The 7,914-nt window shown below is 37.9% G+C and overlaps 1 protein-coding gene across 1 annotated transcript in view; it reads right to left on the minus strand.

The window, feature by feature from the left end:
• Positions 1–7,580, minus strand: part of AGTR1 (angiotensin II receptor type 1) — a 49,047-nt gene extending 41,467 nt beyond the window's left edge. The window contains exon 1 of the mRNA XM_051983312.1: positions 7,125–7,580. The gene's annotated coding sequence lies outside the window, so the exon portion shown is untranslated. The remainder of the gene's footprint in view (positions 1–7,124) is intronic.
• Between the last annotated feature and the right edge of the window lie 334 nt (positions 7,581–7,914).

Raw genomic sequence — 7,914 nt, forward strand, 5'->3', positions numbered from 1 at the left:
ATCGCTATGCTCTGCTGCCTTCAGAGAGAGCAGATTAGAGATCCAGAATCCTGGAGAGATTATCTGCTTTGGTCCTTATTAGTCATAGTCTGTACCCATCCTCAAGGTTCTCCTGTAATTGGCAGGACACAGGATCAGAAGGGAAATGTAAGTGGACCCAAACTAGCCTTCTTTTCCTCAAACACAAGACAAGCCCCACTCTGTCTCTGTCTTTGTCTTACGGTATGGACTTCCTCCTCACCTCGACCTCATAGAATCCCTCTCATCTTTCTAAGATGAAGTCTAAGAGCCATTTTCTGAATAAAAAGTTTCCTGATTCCTATTACTAGTGCCCTTCTTTGTAAACCTACCTTATATTTAACTATTTTATAATATATATATATGTATATACATATATACACATATGCATGTGTATATATACCACATATAAACATATATTTGTATTTATTCACTTTACATTTATGATGTGTATATTTACTCTGTACTTGTTCTCCACCTCCCATCTCCAACAATTAGAATGTAAACTTCATGTGGATAAGAATTACCTCATGTATCTCTAGGGCACAGTACACAGACAGGGCCTAATACATGCTCATTGATTGCTAAATGCTTATGTTTCTTTAGTGCTTACTATCTGGCATACAGATAATATTCTTCAATAATCTCCATTCCTTAAGGCTGATTTGCAGGAGCTAAGCTACAGAACAAAATCTGATCCTGCAAAATGGCTCCAGCGTGTCCATCTAAGGACTTGGAAGCAAGCAGTAGAAAACATGAATGGTCAAGATGAGAGCTAACATTTGACTTCCCCTGAGTGTTTCATTTTCTTTCTGAGTCTATCCTGATGATGACCCTTTGAGACTCAAGACTATTATTTCATAAAGAACTTAACTTCACTCCTAAAAGTTTGACTCTACACCAAGGTGTGCATCCAAGTCTCCTTGGATATGATTATGTTAACCTTGGTTTAGATGAAAGCCCTTCAGAATCATAGCATAGGAGGCTCAGAAGTTCCCAGGTCTGAAAATTTCTCTTCCCGTGACCAACCTGGGGAAGAGCCTTTTTTGCATTTAGCTAGGCTAGTGTTGGGACATCAAATATACAGTCTGCCCTCCACCCTGTACCAATGCATCCTATAAAAATCACAGGAAATCGTATGTATAGGGACATGTCTTTATGAGGAGATATAAATAGCTAAGTGCCTGACCATTCCTTAAATGGGGGGCCACTATTTACTCAGAGGACTAGTAAGAAACTGTTTCTAATTTTAAAAAATTGATTGTGTACAGAGAAAAGTCCAGTAAAGAAACTTGAGAGGTATATGTATATATACATACATTCATATGTGTGTATACATATACAAATTGATACATATCAATATGTACATATGGCTATACATATATAATTATGTACATGAGGGTGCAGGGAGTTAAAATTCTTACTGAATAAAAGTTATGGAAAATAGTAACAAGTACGAAATTGATGTATATAAAAGCTTATGTCCTGTTTTACAAACTTTCATTTAAATTCCTTGAAGAGCTTTTGAATTTTTGCATCCACATTGCTTAGCACCATACCCAGAATTTAGAAGGAAGTTAAATGACCCTGATGGGCATATGCTTCATTTGTAGAATTTTTTGTTAACTGATACAATAGAGAAAATGAGGTTATTTAAAAAGGATTTAAAACAAAGGATTAAGTATCTAAAGAAAAGTTCTAAAAACCTTTTTTTTTTTTAAACAATTATTTGTCTAATTTGAGAGAACTCATCTGGATATTGCCTATGACTTGCTTTCCTATTCATCACCCAAGTAGCTAAGCCTCTCCTTTAATTACTGAATTTGGGTGGAGGGAACATTACATACACAAACCCTACAAAAAAGTTTAAATGTAATGGGGAAACAAATAATAAAGCATTAATTCCACAGGTAACGTGTAGCCTTTTACTAGCTTAGCTTGTTATACAGACGCAAACTGAAGTGAATTTTCAAAGTCCTAATTTTAAAACACTATGATCTGAACTCCAACTTTAATATTAGATTACTTTTAAGATTGTAATCAAGACTTTGAATTAAAAGTTGAGATCTATAGCCATTGAGGAAAAGAACAGAATGCCTGTCTCACGCAGCTTCCAAACTATCAAGTTAGAAGAAACCAAAAAAACAACTTATAACAACCTGTTTTCTTTATTGGAAAATGTTACTAGCAAAAGACCAATATATATTATGTATGTAAATATATAACATATATAATAATGTGCATTTTCTCTTTTAGAAAAGGTTTCTCTCTCTTCCCTGCTTATGGAGCAAAACATTTTAGAATGTAGTTGATACATTAAAGTAAAATAAAAATCTCAAAGGGGCATGGTTACATTCTACTAAGAAATTGGCAAACATAAAGCATAAAGCTTTGATATGCAAATAAATATTATTTATTTAATAAAATACATTTCATTGTTGTCTTTTGTCTTTCTATCAGTTACTTCATCTTCTCTCCAAACAGAACTCTTCCTTGTGCCAAAGAAAAAAACAATAAGTAAAATCATCTGATACAGTTACCACATCTGATGACATTGATAATATTGATGACATTCTGTCCTAGTAGTCTCTTGACTTTCTGTTATTAACGAGAAGATATGCCATTGCCTGTTCTCTGAGACCTTCATTTCCTGCCCTCCCTCTCCAGGTGACTCAATTTGACTTTAAATAGGGATTATTTTGCATAAAAATCTACTATTGAATGAAATGGACAAAATATATATACTTTGGGATGTAATTGCAATTATAACAACTAATGGTTATGAGTCATTCCTTTAGAAAAGAAAAATACATATATATGTACATATTTGTATACACACATATAGATGTAATTTTTAAAAAATGGCTATTCCCAACTGTAAAATTGGATTTGATACTGAATGATCTATTAGCTTATGAAATTCCTTGCACTTTTCATGATGATTTGAAAGAAAAATAGTTTTAAAGATCAGTCAATAATTAGCAGTGGTCCTTGAGCAGGACCCTTGGGAATCCATCTTAAATTCTGACAAGTGATTTTTATGTTGTGAAAGTCTAAATTTTAGAAACTAATTCACAGAAGTGAAAGAAAATTCAGGTTATATAGAAAAGGAGAGAACAGAAAGCACCAACAAAAATTTTAAAAATGTCAGGCTGGACATAAATTTGCAAGAATATATTGTTTGTGGCCCCATACTGGAACAGAGACAAAATGATTAAAGCAAAACAGAACCCTAAAAATACATTTATACACAAAGAAGAATTTGGTCAATATTAAAGGTTTTCTAAAGATTCACCTTGAGCTCCTTGAAAAAGCTGACAATCCTAAATCACTGACTTTTGCTAACTTTCCTTGAAGTTAAGTTTTCCCAGGTCTTGTTCTGATGTGCTGGCAGGGCAGCTTTTTCACATGGCCATGAGTTTACAGGCAGATTTATCAGACAAGCTCTGATTGAAATAGACATGAACTGGCCTTGGAACCTTCACAGGGTCTCCATGGTATTCTTGGGTATTCTTGGCCAGAGATTCTGAATCTCTGTCTCTGTCTCTCTATTTCTGTCCTTTCTGTCTCTGTTTTTGTCTCTGTTTCTAGTTTCTGACAATCAGAAAATCAGAATTTCAATACAGAAATTAGCTAAGAACTATCAAAACATGTCTTATGCCTCATATCTATATCCTTGAGAAATAGAAAGCACAATGTAGCCATCTCAGTTTTCCACATTGGTAGGGTTCAAAAAGAAAATTATGTGGACATTTAGATTAGACTCTTCCTCTTCCAATTATCGCAGACCTATGAGGGTAGGCAATGATAGAAAAAGTTTTCAGTTTTCCAGAGAAGAATGCTTTCAATATAAAGCAGTAGCATTTGTCAAGTTAGAAGGGATGTCTCACTCAGTGTAAGACCAGATGGGACCAAACCAGAAATAATGTTCACTAAGGTTTTGCATAGTGAAAATAAAGATGGAATAGAATCCCAGAAAAAAAAATTTAAAGAGCTATCTAAACCAAAGTTTAGAATCATGAAATTTTAACAAGTTTATTGGCTAACTTGAGGCAATGACTGCATCAAACAGTCTCCATCCTTTTAAGCAAATGAAAAGTTAAACGCAATTGGATTGAAATTGATTAAAGGGACAGGTATGGGTAAGTATTTAGATCAGTACTTCTTCCTCCTTTTTTGTGTCATAAATCCTTGGAACATGGTAAAGCCTAAAGCAGAATAATACTTTTTAAAATAACTTGAAGAAATGCTAGATTTTAGTTAGATGTTATGAAAAGTAAGTTCTGTTATCCAAGTTACTGGCCTTCTGAAATATCCGTAGGACTCCAAGTTAAGAACACCTTAGCTAGATAGTCAAATCAAGAGATATCTCAATGGGCATGGAGAACTCAAGGAAAACCACCTACCATTGAATTTATGGAACAATATAGACTGCACTTACATGGGATAGACAGATATAGATGGCCTGAAAAGTAGAGTAGTGAAGGCCAAGGATTCCTGGGCCCTTTGGCTTTTGGCAAACCTCCATTTGGCATGGAATAAAATACATTTTAGGAGAGTCAATATGAAAGGAAATGTACTGTTTTTATATGTAATATGTATATATATTACATATGTGTATATTACACATAAAACCAATACATTTATATATATATATATATATATATAATATATATATATGTGTGTGTGTGTGTGTGTGTGTGTTTATATATATATATGTATATATATATATATATATATATATATATATGCACATAAGAAATGAATTTCTTCTATCTTATAAATGACGTAGGAGGAAGTTCTGATTTAAGACCTAGGGATATAAACAACCAAAGAGGTCATCTAGAAGATAAAATTTCATCACAAAGAAACTCCATAAAATCCATAACCAGCCCTTCCTATATAGGAAAAACAGATCTATTTAACACTGAAACCGTGACAATTTATAATCATTACATTTAAGGTAAATTTGCAAGTTGTAAGTGGGAAAAATCTACTTGTCAGATATGACAAGAATGGATTTAAATGAAACTGGGAAATACCATCAAGGTACATATGATCTCTGTGTAGCAAGGGCATCTAAAGAACTGATTTATCCTGATAGGTTCAGAGAAATGTGGGTCTAAAGATTCCCAGGAAGAGCCAACTGACTTTGTAGACCTTGAAACTTTGTTAGCGCTGTGGCTGAGAGTAATTTCGAGGGCAAACTCACAGAGGCTGTTGATCTCTTTCAGGAAGAGATAAAGCTTGTTGTTGCCAGGAAGTTGGAGAAAGGACAAAAGAAGGCAATAAACATTTATATATCACCTAATGTGGCCAGTTCCTAGGCTAAGTAATATATATATATTTTTAAGCATATCTCACTTAAGACTCATGACAACATTGGCAGGTAAATACATTACTATTTCCACTTTACAGATGAAGAAACTGAGGTAGATAGAGGTCACCAAGTTATGAAGTGTCTGAGCCCGGATTTAAACTCCGATGGTCCCAACTGTAGACCCAGAGCTGTACCATACCACCCTGCAGAAAATGTTTCTGAAGGAAAACAATGGAAGAATATGTGGGTGACTCCACTGATGAACAAATCTAGATAGGTGAGTAATGTAGGTCAAGTAAATTGGATAAGCCCCACAAATGTGGGGGAAAGGAAATAAATTTGAGCCCCCTTTTCTTATGAGGACCATTTGGAGACCCTCTAATCCTGCTCCATTTTGTTTTTGGAAAATACAGCCAAATGAGGTGACAAGACTTGTCCAAGATCACACAGGAAGAGCTGGGTTTTCTGTCTCCGCATCCATTGTTTTTATGCTGCATCATATTCTTTCATTAAACAAGTGGAGGAAATTAAGGAATAGACTACAGCTCTGGTGGGCATTAAAATCTGTCCAATAAGTATAAGTCGAATAACTGTCAGGAGAGTTAGGTTGAGCAGAGACAAGGGCCACCATATTAAAACTGGAAAATTGACTACTTATTTGATAATTATCAGCCTTGGGCTAGCCATGGTGGAAGCGATCTAAGCTATTGGAGCAACTGAGGCAAGCACATCTCTTGAGCTTGGAAGTTGAGCTGAATTGGGCAATTGTCAATCAGGTAATAATTCCTTAGGGATAAATTTCACATCAATACATAAGACCCCTGAGCTCCACCAGTCTTGTTTAGGTCAGAAACAGAGCATGTTAAAGCTTCCAGGCTTATCAGTGCTGAGATATGACCTACAAGAATAGCCTAAGAGAGACGGGGATGACCCAATCTTAAAAAAAACAAAACAGAACAGAATTCCCCCTCCCCCATCAAATAAATAAATGCTTAATTATGCTAATGGCCTGGCTGTAAATTGAGAGAATAAAAAACCAATCCAAGGATGGCAAAGTATAGTCCAGGTAAGAATTATACAAATTAAGTTTTATTGCATAGTGTAAATTGGTATATGGAAGATTTTGAGTAACTACATGTTGACTGATGGTACCCTAGCTCTCAGGGAGAAATAGAATACATCGCTTTCATATCCAACTTTGTGAAATGTTAAAAACTAGAATCTTGTGGGGGTGAAGTGGGACTTTGAACTACAGCTTCCCTCAGAGCAGAGATTCTTAACCATTTTTGTCTCAGATCTCTTTGGTCTTCCAGTGAAGGCTATGTATGGACTTCTCAGAATAGAGTTAGTTTTTTGCTTGTTTTAATAAAGGAAATGCTAGATTTCAGATTGAGGGTTAGTGAAAATATATTATTTTTCCCCTTATCCAAGTTCATGGTTCCCCCTGAAATCCACAGATCTGTCCAGGTTAAGAACCCCTTCTCTGAAGTACCAAAACACACCCAAACCGTTATTCTAAAGCCCAAAATGAAGGGCTCAGAGGTAAAGTTAGGCAACAGGTATTAGCAGAGAGGTGTGGTGGGGGTGGTGGGATAAATAGCTTCAACTCCCCCATGCTCAATTTCTGCCACACTTTTTGTTTTTTTCCTTTCAAAGTCTTATAAGATATACTTTTTTTTTTTTTTAAGCAACTTTGTTTCTACAATCTAGAATACATTTGGGTTTTCCTCTCCTTGAGGGCAAATGGTCAAAAGAGACAAACGGTCTCACCCCACACCTTCCTTACCTGGCTCTGAGGCAGGAGACCAAGTCGGAGCCTTGGCAATGCCCCGGCCGGGGGGCTGGGCTGCGCTCGTTGCGCGGGGCGCCCGCGGCTTGCCGGGTACCCGCGCCGGAGCAGATCGAGCCTCGCAAAGTAACTCTTGGGGAGCGAAGGGACAAACTCCAGAGCTCCAAGCGTCCCGCGCGGCGGTGACAGCGGCGGCTCCGGCTGCCGAGCTGGCAGCAGGGGTTGTGCAATGAGCAGCAGGGACTCACCCCCTCACGCGGGCGCCGGACAGAGGAGGTTGCTCCCCTCCATAGACCGAGCCCGGGTAGTGATGGATGGCTCCGCTCCCTTCTGCTCCGCGCTGCCCAGTCCAGTCCAGCCCTGCCTAGCCTGATCCAGAAGGACTTCTGGGCAGGGGCTGTCCAAGCGGCCACGGTTGCATTGCTTTATAGAGGGGCGTAGCTGCAGAGCGCTGCCGGCTTCCGAGGGGCGCGGCTCGGCTTTGCTTTAGGATTATTGCCTCCTCCCCCTCCCCCTCTTCCCCTCCTCCGAGAGCCCCTCCAGGACTGTCCCAGAAGGCGATTTCAGCCCCGAGACGCCTCGTTAATCAGCCACTTCATCTAATCACATCCGCTAACCTAGCGGGGGTCATTTAACGGGGACTGATGGGGATGTCTATGGTACACCGTGTCTCTGTTCCCGCCTAAGGACTAGCAGAAACTTTCCGGGCTAGAGCGGGGACCTTCTGTTCCCTTCCTCTTCTTAAGCCTGAAGTCACATTGATAAATTTCTTTTCAAAGTTCGAGAC

Source organism: Antechinus flavipes, chromosome 3 (genome assembly GCF_016432865.1).
Source record: "Antechinus flavipes isolate AdamAnt ecotype Samford, QLD, Australia chromosome 3, AdamAnt_v2, whole genome shotgun sequence".
Taxonomy (NCBI): Eukaryota; Metazoa; Chordata; class Mammalia; order Dasyuromorphia; family Dasyuridae; genus Antechinus; species Antechinus flavipes.